The sequence below is a fragment of the Schistocerca serialis genome, chromosome 6 (assembly GCF_023864345.2).
Source record: "Schistocerca serialis cubense isolate TAMUIC-IGC-003099 chromosome 6, iqSchSeri2.2, whole genome shotgun sequence".
Classification (NCBI taxonomy): Eukaryota; Metazoa; Arthropoda; class Insecta; order Orthoptera; family Acrididae; genus Schistocerca; species Schistocerca serialis.
In genome coordinates, this window is record NC_064643.1 from 164,792,004 (window position 1) to 164,807,599 (window position 15,596).

Sequence of the window (15,596 nt, forward strand, 5' to 3'; positions counted from 1 at the left end):
TTGTTGTGCTGTTAGGCCCCTGGTGGACCCCCCCCCCCTCCCTCAGGGAAGTCTCACACCACACGAGTGTAACCCCTATGTTTGCGTGGTAGAGTAATGGTGGTGTACGCGTATGCGGAGAACTTGTTTGCGCAGCAATCGCCGACATAGTGTAGCTAAGACGGAATAAGGGGAACGAGCCCGCATTCGCGGAGGCAGATGGAAAACCGCCTAAAAACCATCCACAGACTGGTCGGGCGGATTCGTGCTGGGGACCAGGCGCTCCTCCCCGTCGTGCGTTAGACCTCTCGCCTAACCAAAAAAAAAATGTTCAAATGTGTGTGAAATCTTATGGGACTTAACTGCTAAGGTCGTCAGTCCCTAAGCTTGCACACTACTTAACATAAATTATCCTAAAGACAAACACATACACCCATGCCCGAGGGAGGACTCGAACCTCAGCTGGGACCCGCCGCACAGTCCGTGACTGCAGCGGCTCAGCCCGCTCGGCCAATCCCGCGCGGCGAGTCGAGTACTCGTAAACTTTCGTCAGTGAGCGTGAAACCTGAAGACGGTATTAGTCCTCGAGGGTGTGGACTACTTTAGAGCATAACTGATTTCTGAAGTTTGAGTCAAGCTATGAGGACAGCAGTCTGATGGTTTAGAGTAACACACGAAGGTATTCTGTACTCAGAGCAAATTGTTAATCAAAAAGTAAGCGTAATTTTTCGTTCTCCAAATTACTCGTATGTGCAGAACGAATGCAAAGCAAATAGGACCGTAGGAGGCCCAGAGTACGAGGCAGTTTTCTCACCCCCCCCCTCCCCCCCCCCCCTCCCACACACACACACTTGGCTTGGTCCTTTTTTCTATGTCACCAGACTTCTAATTGGTTGTATGTGCCCGTCACTTTTTTATATCCTTCACCATCCTCTTCATGTCGGAGTAGCACTAACGCTCAACGTCCTCTCTTGTATGTACTCTAATCTCAGTCTTCACCAACAATTTTTGCCATCTACTATCGTCTGAGCACAACGGAAGCTATTCCCTGACGTCTTAATACATATACTATCTGAGAGTTCCTTCTTCTGTTTTTAACAAAATGAAGTAGCACATTTGTTAAGACAGTGGCTTCAGATTCAGGATGACAGAGGCTAATGCTCTGCCCAGATGTCCTAATGTGGTTTTCTTAAATCAGTTCACGCAAATGCCACAATCTTTCCTGCAACAGCCGGCCGAAGTGGCCGTACGGTTAAAGGCGCTGCAGTCTGGAACCGAAAGACCGCTACGGTCGCAGGTTCGAATCCTGCCTCGGGCATGGATGTTTGTCATGTCCTTAGGTTAGTTAGGTTTAACTAGTTCTAAGGTCTAGGGGACTAATGACCTCAGCAGTTGAGTCCCATAGTGCTCAGAGCCATTTGAACCATTTTTTCCTGCAACAATGCTTCACCTGACCACCTGCCCTCACCTTATTAAACTTTCATGTCTTTACTCCAGTGTCTGTATACTTGACATTATTTTCCCTGTATTAAGCTGAAAAATCGTATATCGTCGCAAAATGATCCTTCATCGAGTAATTTACTAATTCTTTTCGTACCTGGTTCTGCACACTCCGTTGTAGATTGAAAATGAACCCTAGGAACAATCCCCTAGCCTGTTGCTAAGCCATTTGTGTCACAGAATGAGATTTTCACTCTGCAGCGTAGTGTGCACTGATATGAAACTTCCTGGCAAATTAAAACTGTGTGCCGGACCGAGACTCGAATTCGGAACCTCTGCCTTTCGCGGGCAGGTGCTCTACCATCTAAGCTCCCCAAGCACGACTCACGCTCCGTCCTCACAGCTTTACATCTGCCAGCACCTCTTCTCCTACCTTCCAAACTTCACAGAAACTCTCTTGCGAACCTTGCAGAACTAACACTCCTGGAAGAAGGGATATAGAGCACTTTCCCACGAAAGGCAATGGTCCCGAGTTCGAGTCTCGGTCGGGCACACAGTTTTAATTTTCCAGGAAGTTTCATTTCTGTCATATTTCCTTTCTCCCAGGAGTGCTAATTCTGCAAGGTATGTAGGAGAACTTATGAGAAACTTGAAAGGTAGGACATGGGGTACTGTCGGCAGTATAGCTATCACGACCAATCTTGAATGCTGCTCCGGTAGTTCAGTCGGTTCACCACTTGCCCGCGAAACGCAAAGGACTATTTTTTGTCGTAAACTCCGATTGGTCCTGAAATTAAAACCACAGCGAAAATCCTCTGAAGCGTTGCGCAGATGGATTGTGCAGTGCCTCTAGTACGTTCTGAGTGCACAGTGTGCAAATAAAGATGCCCAGAACAATACAGTCTCCCACCAAGTGTGAAGTGCGTGCTGTCATTCACTGAGAATTTTCGCCTGATTTCATGCAGCCCACATAACGTAATTGTCATGCATTTTCTTTTTCACGACAGTCCTCTGCCGCGCACTGCAGATGCATTGAAGACGGTTCTGCAGCGTTTTCGATGAGAAATGTTTGATCACCCTGCGCACAGCGCAGACATGTTCCCTCTCATTTTCATCTCCTCGTTCACATGAACCACTGGCTGTGAGGACAGCATTTTGGCGCAGACCACTAGCTGCTGACCAGTGTACGGAACGGACGGAATTCACAGGCTGCATGACTAGGGTATTGGAAATTTAGCATAGCGCTACGACATACAATTAAGTCGGAGCGGTGACTATGTAGAGAAGTATCTGGAAGATGTAGCTAAATGTTTCCATTTCGCGATCGATCGGAGGTTGAAAAAGAAACAACCCTCGTAGATAGAACATGCTAAGGTAGTCCGTGCTGTTATGCAAAGCCACTGTGCCAGGTTGGTGCAGTGGTTAGCGAATCTGCCTGTGAGCAGCATACCCCGGTTCGAATTCCGTCCATGTTGCAAATTTTCATTTACCGCTTCAGTCTACATATGTACGTCATAGATGTTCCATGATCGTTGTGTCTTCGCGTATTTGGGCGTTGGTGGATCTACTTGTTTCCACTGCTTGCTTTACTCGCTTGTCTCGGAGTCATAGTGATTCACCCATCGATGGTGAATAGGTGGCTACAGGACAAATTTGGATGGGCTTATGCACCCGCATTTCCGCTGCTGCCCCAGTTCGACGGGTATTTTGAAAGACTGTGAGCAGTCACGGGACCCAGCGGGTGGTCGACCCTTGTCATGTTGAAAATGTCGTGCAAGATGTTGAAAACTGATCCGGGAATGATTTTCACCTTTCCCACTGTGGCCTCGATTGTGATACCCCGGAATCCCAGCACCTGGTATTCCAATTCTCTTTCGACTGTCGGTTCATCACAAAGAGATTGTCTACCATTTCGCTGCGTCTCATTTAGACTTGACTGGCCACAATGCAAATGTCAGGGCCACGTACCACTTTATCATACAACGCTGCATTGTTGCCTACACTTGCAACAGATCGGCATAGATTGTTCTAGTTTTCTTCCCCTAGAAATGCAGAAAACGAATTACCACAAGATACTCCATCTCATTTATGGGCTGCTGCATTCTTTTGGTCCCTCTAGCGCCATGCTAAAGTGCAGTGGTGCGGGGATTTCAATGTGTACCAGGACTGCAGACATGTACCTATAAACAAACAAAATATTCATTGTTGTTGTTGTGGTCCTCAGTCCTGAGACTGGTTTGATGCAGCTCTCCATGCTACTCTACCCTGTGCAAGCTTTTTCATCTCCCAGTACCTACTGCAACCTACATCCTTCTGAATCTGCTTAGTGTATTCATCTCTTGGTCTCCCTCTACGATTTTTACCCTCCACGCTGCCCTCCAATACTAAATTGGTGATCCCTTGATGCCTCAGAACATGTCCTACCAACCGATCCCTTCTTCTGGTCAAGTTGTGCCACACACTTCTCTTCTCCCCAATCCTATTCAATACTTCCTCATTAGTTATGTGATCTACCCATCTAATCTTCAGCATTCTTCTGTAGCACCACATTTCGAAAGCTTCTATTCTCTTCTTGTCCAAACTATTTATCGTCCATGTTTCACTTCCATACGTGGCTACACTCCATACAAATACTTTCAGAAATGACTTCCTGACACTTAAATCTATACTCGATGTTAACAAATTTCTCTTCTTCAGAAACGCTTTCCTTGCCATTGCCAATCTACATTTTATATCCATTTAATATTGACATCTGTCAATATTCATTACCAACCTTTATTTTTTCGAGATGATGATAAAAAGTCTCCATGTGAGCCGTTCCACTGATCTTGGAAAGCAACCTTCGGTTTTGCTACAGTTCTTACATCTACATCTACATTTATACTTCGCAAGACACCCAACGGTGTGTGGCGGAGGGCACTTTACGTGCCATTGTCATTACCTCCCTTTCCTGTTCCAGTCGCGCATGGTTCGTGGGAAGAACGACTGCCGGAAAGCCTCCGTGCGCGCTCGAATCTCTCTAATTTTACATTCGTGATCTCCTCGGGAGGTATAAGTAGGGGGAAGCAATATGTTCGATACCTCATCCAGAAACGGACCCTCTCGGAACCTGGACAGCAAGCTACACCGCGATGCAGAGCGCCTCTCTTGCAGTCTGCCACTTGAGTTCGCTAAACATCTTCGTAACGCTATTACGCTTACCAAATAACCCTGTGACGAAACGCGCAGCTCTTCTTTGGATCTTCTCTATCTCCTTCGTCAACCCGACCTGGTACGGATCCCACACTGATGAGCAATACTTAAGTATAGGTCGAACGAGTGTTTTGTAAGCCACCCCCTTTGTTGATGGTCTACATTTTCTGAGGACTCTCCCAATGAATCTCAACCTGGCACCCACCTTACTAACAATTAATTTTATATGATCATTCCACTTCAAATCGTTCCGCACGCATACTCCCAGATATTTTACACAAGTAACTGCTACCAATGTTTGTTTCGCTATCATATAATCATACAATAAAGGATCCTTCTTTCTATGTATTCTTAACGATTCAGATGTTCAGTACGTCTATACGTGGTGAGAAAGATAGACGAGAGAGTGCGTGATGTAACAGGGGCATTTCTCAGCGGCATTTCAACGCCGAATGAGAACGTATACTTCAGGTCAAAATTCATAACAATGTTCTGTACGTATCTGTGTAATCCATTATCATGTGTTCATGTCATATCTTTCCTGTCCCCACTGTAGTCTGCTAGTATGAATTTGTGGTTTTTCTGTAGCTGGCACTTCGGGTTTTCTTGTTGCCAGAAGATTTCCTTGAATGTTAAGGGCAGCTTAGCGAACCTTTCTGTAGAGCTTCGAATACGGTTGCGTTGGGTCAGAGAGGCATCAGTGGCCACTGGTCAGCATCCATTGTGAGGTTGGTACAAGTAGTGACAGCTTACGCTCTCTCAGCCCTTCCAGGTCACTGTGTGGACCCCGACGACGCGCAGGTTAGTTTTTCTCTTCCCTAGAACGCCGATGAGTTCGTATGCTCCTAGTAGTACCTCTAGTTGCAAAGTTGAAATGTGTAGGAGTTAGCTTCCTTTCAGTTTCTGATAGTCACTCTGGTGTGTAGCATTGATAATCATACAGCATCACCTATTTCAGTCAGAGAACGGTATTAATCTCATTAGTATCCAGTTTATTCGATTAGATCTTTTGTGCAACTTCATCTTGAGGTGGACTAGCTGTTTACCTCCACGTGATGTACAGTTTTAGTTAGTTTCGTGTATCATGTATGAATGTGTCGTGTGCTTTGTGGAATGATTGTGTTAAATTTCATTTACCGTCCAATTTGGTTTCATTCCCATGGACTTAGTAGCTCGTGCTCTGCTGTATCACGTGCGTTTCTTTGTAAACCATAAGGCTCCAACTCGGCGTAAATACCTCTCGTGTTCGAATTGAATCCTCAGTTTGATTGTGGAGTAGATGCGCTCACGTTTGGTAAATTTACTCTCAAAATTACTGAGTGCCACTGAATTTCGGAAGTAGACTTTGTTGTCTGAAATTGACAGATATAACCAGTCTCATTCTGACCCAGTGAACTTACATGTGGAGTATGGAAGCTTTCTCCTAAATTCTATCTTTTGTTGTGTGAGTGACCAGTGTGAATGTGGTGTGTGTGACCTTGATAAATTTTAGCCAGTAATTTAGTAGACTTACCCCAACACGTGTCGGTTCAGTTGTTGCGCCAGAATTCCAAGTAACTGTATTTTATCTTAACATCTGTATGTGAATTACCTTTAATGAGGAAATAAAATTATTCTTAAATTCGTTGCTATTACATCTTACAGCGCCACTTCATTACACTTCCTAGTTGGGATCCTTAAAAAATCCGTTTGCAGCCCCTCCCTCCCCCATTAGCGATGCTTCAATGAAATTTATCGTGATTACTTTATATCCAATATATGGATTGGTATTTTATTAAATCATCAAATGATCTGTGGAGTGGCTCCTTTTCATTAGTTTAACTAATTAATATTTAAATAAATTTGGCCCACTACTCATAAATTTTGAGTAGGTACTTGTTCGAGGCAAGCGATCGTAGACTCTACTTGCATAGTCATTCTTTGGATTTAGGAAATCGGAAATGAGATATTTCGCGAAGCTGATCCTCCCAGTACCTTGCAGTATCATTCAATAATTAATACTTGATGAGTAACCCTTGCAAAAGAATGAAACTAGCACGGGTAAAGGGAACATTCCTCACCGAAAGAGGGCTATTCGCACCATACATAGGGCGTAGGCTTTTATACGAGCAATAAATTTGTGACAATGTTCGTCTGGAGCACAGTATTGTACCGAAGAGAATCATGGATTGTCTGAAAAGCGGGAAAATAGATAATTCTAGAGTTTCAGGTATTTTTTTTTACACAGGCATATTGAAAATTAAGGAGACTGATAAGAAACTGGGTTCTGCGCATACTCGCCAACGAAAGGAATATGTGGAAAATGTTAGTACCAGTAATTTACTCGTCTAAAGATCATTTTATAATGAGTGAAGACATGTGTGTTTAATAAGGAAAGGGTAAATGATCAGCTGCGACGTTGTTCAAGGAAAGACACTGGCATTTGAGTGAGCTGATTCAGGAAAATCACGGAAACCTAACTCTGGATGGCTAGTCAGGGCATGAACCTCTATGATAAGAAGCCAATGTTTCTACAAAATGCACTATCTCACTCTGTTAGAATCAGAAGAAGAGGTACTCTGACAGAACATGTGGTAAGACGTCAGGGAATGGCTTCCATTCTACTCTGGCAGCCATTGAGGACAAAAATTTTAGGGAAACAGAGATTAGAAAATATATAACAGAGCACGTTGAGTGTAAGTGCTACTCTGAGGTGAAGAGGCTGGTGCAGGACAGAGACAGTTACAGGAGTCTGATACAGAAAAAAAGTACCAAGACAAGTGTGTGCGTGGGAGAACAGCTACTTGAAGTGCAGTAGTCTGGGCTTTCTGTGGTACTTAAACCTTTGTATTCTTTCTTCAGAGACTAATAATTCGGTGAGCAAAAAATTATGATCGCTTTCGGATTCCTAATTTGCGCTTAGTATACAAGTAGCTCCACGCGCTACTGTAACACACTGCAGGTGTGTCATAATAACTGGTCACACCACATAACCAGTTTGCCTCTAGACCAGTCCATCATCTCAAGGATTTCTCATTCAAAAGCCACTAATAATTTAATGAAAGACTGAATAAAATAAAATGTTAGCATAGCGCAGGGAGCTTGTGGATTACTGGACGTCTTCAGTGCGTTATATTTTCTCCATCACTGAACAGTAATACACGCACGATCTTATCATCACCAAAGCTTCAAGATGCGTCATAGTAATTTCATGGCATATGGCGCGTATTAAGAAACATATACCAGTACGTTGTTATTCTTATAATATGAGATTGCAGGAATCCTTGGAGAATGTCACAAATCACATCTTCTCGGGTTATCAGTCGAGTTACAGTTTCATCTTAAAGTAACGTTTCAACATCTTTCTTACTTGTCATAGTCAGGCGAAGTCTGAAGGTGAGCAGAAAGAAACATGTTGAAATGTTGCTTCGCGACGACGTTACCGTTCACTTGATAACGCGAGAAGAATTAGTCAGTTACCATTGTAGAACATTGCGTCTTTACCAAAGGATAGAGGACCTCGTGGCCGTAGCGGAAGCTGAGTAGTCTTGTAATGTCCCAGGTCCCCTGTGTCATTTTCCCATAGTTCACACAGCAAAGTACATAGTGGCAAGCGCCCTTACGGACAGGCCGAAGAGCCGCTATTAATTTGCTGACGACGACAAGCTGAAAAGAGGACGGCAGCGACGGAGAAGGCGACCGAACGCGTTTGACGAGTGGTGACCCAAATACGGATAGAGAAAAGGAAGGCAGCTGCAGCTTAGCGTCCCATTCAAGTCGGGATCGTTAGAGACGTAATCGAGGAACAGGTACGATGGCGCGGTAAGAGGTAGACGACTGAGCTGATACGAAAAATGCTACTAGCACTGCATCCGCAATTACCTTAATCGCAACCACATCTCTATTATCCACATCCGCGAATACCAAAAGTTGTAACGCGCTTTAAACCGTTCTATGCACCAGTGCTCTGGCGGTAGGCTAACGCGTGAGCTTAATTTTCTTCTTATCAATGTGGATCTCGAAATTTACATTCTACAAATTAAGAACATAGATGACAATCATGATCATATGCAATGCTCCATAGTCTTGAACTACGATAACGATGGAAGCTGAAGAAATTAATTAAAATTTGTGCCACAGCCGGGATTTTTTATTTTTATTTTCAATAATTTCTTCAGCTTCCATCATTATCCTAGACAGAAGTGAGACTTAAAATGTCTCTGGGAAAATTAATTATAAGATCTATAGTCGTGAAGTGTTCCTAAATCGCCTCTTTTGACATTTCGAGCAGAAGTTCTGCGGTTTCCTTAAAATTTCTCGAAGTGATAATTCGACGAGGTACCAGTTCCTTAAACGCCACTGCACCTCGTTAGCACCCTCCCCCCCCCCCCCCCCCCCTCCCCGCTCCCAGTCAATAAGCGAACTGTGCAGTTTCAACATAACCATCTCCAAATGCGACGTTTAAAACTAAAAAGAAAAGTCATTTTCGACGCCAAGCCTTCATATTCGGGGGGAAATTCAAGAACTCTGACATCTCTGTTAACGTTATAAAATACCAGTTATGCGATTTTGTCCAGACTTACACTTCTGTTTTAACAAACTTGAAGTTACCGTTTTGTGTTCTCTGTGAGATTACATTTTTTTACGTAATTAATTCGCGTAGTCGAATGTCACGTAGTCGAATTAAATTAAGGAATGCTCAGGAAATTAGATTAGGAAATGAGACACGTAAAGTAGTTAATGGGTTTTGCTATTTGGGCAGCAAAATAACTGATGCTGGTGGAAGTAGAGAAGATATAGAATGTAGATTGGCTATGGCAAGGAAATCGTTTCTGAAGAAGAGAAATTTGTTAACATCGAGCATAGATTTAAGTGTTAGGAAGTCTTTTGTGAAAGTATTTGTAGCGAGTGTAGCCATGTATGGAAGTGAAACATGGACTTTAAACGGTCTAGACGAGAACAGAATAGAAGCTTTCGAAATGTGGTGCTACAGGAGAATAGTGAAGATTAGATGGGTAGATCACGTAACTAATGAGGAGGTACTGAATAAAACTGGGGAGAATAGGAATTTGTTCTACAATTTGACTATAAGAAGCGATCGGTCGGTAGGTCCTGTTCTGATGCATCTAGGGATCACCAATTTAGTTCAAAAATGGATAAAATGGCTCTGAGCACTATGGGACTTAACATCTGAGGTCATCAGCCCCGTAGACTTAGAACTACTTAAACCTAACTAACCTAAGGACATCACACACATCCATGCCCGAGGCAGGATTCGAACCTGCGACCGTAGCAGCAGCGCGGTTCCGGACTGAAGCGCCTAGAACCGCTCGGCCACAACGGCCGGCTACCAATTTAGTATTGGAGGGAAGCGTGGAGGGCAAAAACCGTGGACGGACACCAAGAGATGAGTACACTAAGCAGATTCAGAAGGATATAGGTTGCAGTAGCTATTCGGAGATGAAGAGACTTGCACAAGATAGAGTTGCATGGAGAGCTGCATCAAACCAGTCTGGACTGAAGACCACAACAACAACAACAACAACAACAACAACAATTAAGTCACGGTTTTCTTTTTCTCCATGCCATCGAAAACGAAGCCAAATTTCTGTCTTCTGTTGATTTCAGTTTAGTTTTCCTCATTAGTTGCTTCAAATTACTCCAAATTATGTCAGTGTAGCTGATATTATTAGCGCACTCACGGCAGTCTGATGTTCGACACCGATTTAACTTAACACTCAAGTGCTACAGAGGGTTATCGGACGGTAGTCCCAAGGCAACAACTCAGTCAGCGGCCAGGTGAGTCAACCGTCAGGCGCTTCACAGACTGCAGCGAAGACAAGGTCTCGGCAATGTACAGTAAACAGCGGCCGCTTTAACGGTAGTAGTTACAAGGTAACTGAGGAAATGGACTTGCGAAGAGTGTGGCTTGGAAATATTTCAAAACTGAAAGATTTCAGCCGCCTTTACAATTGCCGTGCTGTGCAGCTTCATGCAGTCACGTCCATCGCATGTAATGCAGTTAGACAGAAAATCGTAATATAATCACAGTCTTTTAACTTTTACCCACGAAGCAATTATTACGGCTCATCCCATGTAATGCGATTAGACAGAAAATCGTAATATAATCACTGTCTTTTAACTTTTACCCCCGAAGCAATTATTACGGCTCATCCCTGTAGAAATACCAGCAGATATCCAGATCGACGTAATTATAACTCAGGATATCATTGGAGATATCCGCATCCATCAAAACCTCTGGCATCTAGACATCGACTGTCTGTCACAAACAAGTTAATGTTAGTTGCTCACAAGTATTCTATTTAAGACATATATCGACGCATTAAAAGTATTCTGACAGTTATTACTGGACACTAATATGGGATCGTGTCCACACGTCACCTTTACAACGGTTTCAACTTTGTTGAGAACGCTTTCAGTGAGGTGTCTGAATTTCAGTGGCAAATGGAAGCCCATTCTTCCTCAAGAGCCAAAACCAGAGACGTCATTGTTGTTGGACGATGGCGTCTGGAGCGAAGTCGGCGTTCTAACTTGTCGCCAAGGTACTCCAGTGGGTTCAGGTTGGGACTCCGGCCTTGTCAGTCCATTTCAGGAACGTTATTGTCCACAGGCCACTGCTTCACAGATGCAGCTTTATAACACGGTGCATTGTCACTTTGATACAAACAGCCATCACCTTCGAGCTATTTCTCAACTGTATGCAATACACGGTTCTGTAAAACATAGTGGAGATCCAAAGAAACTGGTACACCTGACTAATATGGTGTAGAGACCCCGTGAACACGCAGAAGTGCCGCAACGCGACGTGGCTTGGACACGAGTAATGTCTCAAGTAGTGCTGGCGGGAAATGACACCATGTATCCTGCAGGGCTGGCCATAAATCCGTAAGAGTACGAGGGGGTGGAGATCTCTTCTGGACAGCACTTTGCAAGGCATCCCAGATAAACTCGATAATGTTGATGTCTCGGGAGTCTGGTGGCCAGCTGAAGTGCTTAAACTCAGAAGAGTGTTCCTGGAGCCACTCTGTAGGAATTCTGGACGTGTGGGGTGTCGCATTGCCCTCCTGGAATTGCTCAAGTCCGTCGGAATGCACAATGGACATGAATGGATGTAGGTGATGAGACAGGATGCTTACGTACGAGTCAACTGTCAGAGTCGTATCTAGATGTACCAGGGATCCCATATCACTCCAACTGCTAACGCCCCGCAGCATTACAGAGTCTCCACCAGCTTGAACCGTGCCCAGCTGACATGTAGGGTCCATGGATTCATGAGGTTGTCTCCATATCCGTAGACGTCCATTCGCTAGATACAGTTTGAAACGGGAGTCCTCCGACCAGGCAAATATTTCCAGTCATCTACAGTCCAGTGTCGGTGTTGACGGGCCCAGGCGAGGCGTAAAGCTTTGTGTCGTGCAGTCATCAAGGGTACACGAGTGGGCCTTCGGCTCCGAAAGCCCATATCGATGATGTTTCGCTGAATGGTTCGCACGCTGACACTTGTTGATGGCCCAGCATTGGAATCTGCAGCAATTTGCGGAAGGGTTGCACTTCTGTCACGTTGAACGATTCTCTTCAGTCGTCGTTGACCCCGTTCTTGCAGGATCTTCTTCCGGCCGTAGCGATCTCGGAGATCTCATGTTTCACAGGATTGCTGATATTCACGGTACGTTCGTGAAATGGTTGTACGGGAAAATCCCAACTTCATCGCTGCCTCGGAGATGCTGCGTCCCATCGCTCGTTTAAACTCACTTAAATCTTGATAACCTGCCATTGCAGCAGTAGACGATCTCACCATTGCGCCATACACTTGTCTTACATAGGCGTTACCGACCGCAGCGTCGTATTATGCCTGTTTACAAATCTCTGTATTTGAATACGCGTGCCTTCTTTGACGCTTCAGTTATGTGGCTTATGAGGAGACGCACGGCCATAGTGCCTCATTCGTTTTAACTTCATACGGATAGTCGTAGGTTTAGCTGGGCTGCCGGCAGCGCTTTGCAACGCGTGAGTGTTGCCTTTCGCCGATTTTACAGCGACGCTCCACAATGTCCGACAATCCCTGTTAGTCAGTACTTGAGGTCTTGGTTTAAGTGTGATTGTTCCTTTGCGTGTCCACTTCACAGTCACATGAGCAACAGTCGACTTTAGCTGCTTTAGAAGGGTTGAAACGTCCCTGATGGACATGTTACTCAGGTGACATTCAATTACTAGTCCACGTTCGTAGACACCGAGCTCTGCTGTTATTCTGTCGTTACTGCTTCTCTACTGACAGCACAAGACACCCCGCCGCCTTTTATACTGGCGGCTCCATCTCCCATGACATGTAGATCTCAGTTTCACATTACATAGCTCCCTCCGGATAGTTATCATCCAACAGTATTACGAGCAATTGGCGAGTAATTGCTGCGATATGCTAAAGAATATAAATAGGTAATTTTTCAAAACTTGTAAGCTTATTTCACTCTGAATTAGATTTCGTCGTTTCCAAAGGAAGTCACAATGAAAGAATCCCGTTGGTAGAAAGCTTTTTTAAAGCTTTAAAAAAATTCTTTTTAAAATTCTGTCTGTTTTGACGTTTTGACGATTATGTGAATCCGTTTTACACTGATTGGTTGACTTGAGGTAGAGGGAGAAGAGGTAGGCGGAGCATCTTCGTATTTAAGCGTATGCCCGTCACTTGCTAGCACCATTTGACATCACAGCAGCTAAGAAGAGTACTCCACCTACCATCTTCGAAGGATGCCATGGGTATAACAAGTCTTATTGTATTTTATCCTTATAAGCACTTTGTCATATTTTATTGTCAGTCTAGTAAGGTTTCTATCACTTTCTAAATTAAATTACAGGTCTGATGATGGTCTTGTGACATGACCGAAACCGGTCACCTATGTTCTTGTAGCATACATGGTGCGATCAAGACTGTATTTTAAAAAGAAAAATTTTTTAAAAATTTCTTTGTTCGCTGTTCCAAAAATCTTTATTAAAATTTTTAAAGCTGACAAGTTTAAAATAGCTTAAACTATCGCACAACACCCAAGTTCGGCGGTCTTTTGCAGAAGCTCGAAATTTAGGGCGGTGTCTCGAAACCTGGCAGAAAAACCGAAGAGATTATGGTCGTTTGTAAAGTATGCTAGTGGCAAGACACAGTCGATGTCTCCTCTACGCGATAGCAATGGAAATACTGTCGATGACAGTGCTGATAAAGCAGAGTCACTAAACACAGCCTTCCAAAATTCCTTCACCAAAGAAGACGAAGTAAATATTCAAGAATTCAAATTAAGAGGAGCCGTCAACATGAGTAACTTAGAAGGAGGTATCCTCAGAGTTACCACGCAACTTAAATCAATTAACTTCCGGTCCAGATTGTATACCAATTAGGTTCCTTTCGGAACATGCTGATGCAATAGCTCCGTGCTTAGTAATCATATAAACAACTCGCTGGACGGAAGGTCACATAAATATTCAAGAAAGATAGTAGGAGTAATCAACTAAATTACAGGCCCGTATCACTATCGTCGATTTGCAGCAGGATTTAGGAACATATATTTTGATAGAGCATTAGGAATTACCTCGAAGAGAACGGTCTATTGACACATAGTCAACACGGCTTTAGAAAACATACTTGTAAAACACAACTAGGTCTTTACTCACGCGACGTGCTGAGTGCTATCGACAGGGGATTTCAAATTGATTCCGTATTTCTGGATTCTCGAAAGGCTTTTGACACTGCACCACACAAGCGCTTGTAATGAAAATGTCTGCGTATGGAATATCGTCTCAATTATGCGACACGATTCGTGATTTGCTGTTCAAATGGTTCAAACGACTCTGAGCACTATGGAACTTAACTTCTGAGGTCATCAGTCCCCTAGAACTTAGAACTACTTAAACCTAACTAACCTAAGGACATCACACACATCCATGCCCGAGGCAGGATTCGAACCTGCGACCGTAGCGGTCGCGCGGCTCCAGACTGTAGCGCCTAGAACCGCTCGGCCACTCGGACCGGCGATTTGCTGTCAGAGAGGTCACAGTTCGTACTAACTGACTGAAAGTCATCGGGTAAAAAGGAAGTGATTTCTGTCGACCATGATATTGCCGTTTATCGTCTAGTAAAGTCATCAGAAAATAAAAACAATTGCAAAACGATTTGAATAAGATACCTGTACAGCGCGAAAATTAGCGATTGACCCTAAATAATGAAAACTTGAGGTCATTCACATGAGTGCTAAAAGACATCCGTTAAGCTTCGGGTACACAATAAATCTATCAGATCTAAAGGCCATAAATTAAACTAAATACCTAGAAATTATGATTACGGACACGTTAAATTGGAAAGAACACATATAAAATGTCGTGGGGAAGGCAAATGAAAGACTGCGTGTTATTCGCAGAACACTTAGAAGATGCAACATATCTGCTAAAGAGACTGCCTACACTACACTCGTTGGTCCTCGTTTGGCGTACAGCTGCACGGTGTGGGATCCTTACCACATAGGATTAACGGAGTACATCGAGAAAGTTCAAAGAAGAACACCACTTTTTGTATTATTGAGAAATATGGGAGAGATACAAGATTTGGCGTGGAAATCATTAAAACAAAGGAATTTTTATTTGCGGTGGGTGCCTTTCACGACAGGCCGCTGTGACCGAGCGGTTATAGGCGCTTCAGTCCGGAACCGCGCTGCTGCTACGGTCACAGGTTCGAATCCTGCCTCGAGCATGGATGTGTGTGATGTCCTTAGGTTATTTCGGTCTAGGGGACAGATGACATCAGATGTTAAGTCCCATAGTGCTTAGAGCCATTTGAACCATTTTTCTTTTCACGAAATTCCAATCACCAACTTTGTCCTCCGGATGTAAAAGTATTTTGTTGACGCTAGCCTACATAGGGAGAAGCGATCATCAAAATAAGGGAAATCAGAGCTCGCCCGGACAGATATAGGTGTTCTTTTTATCTGCGCGCTGTTAGAGATTGGAAT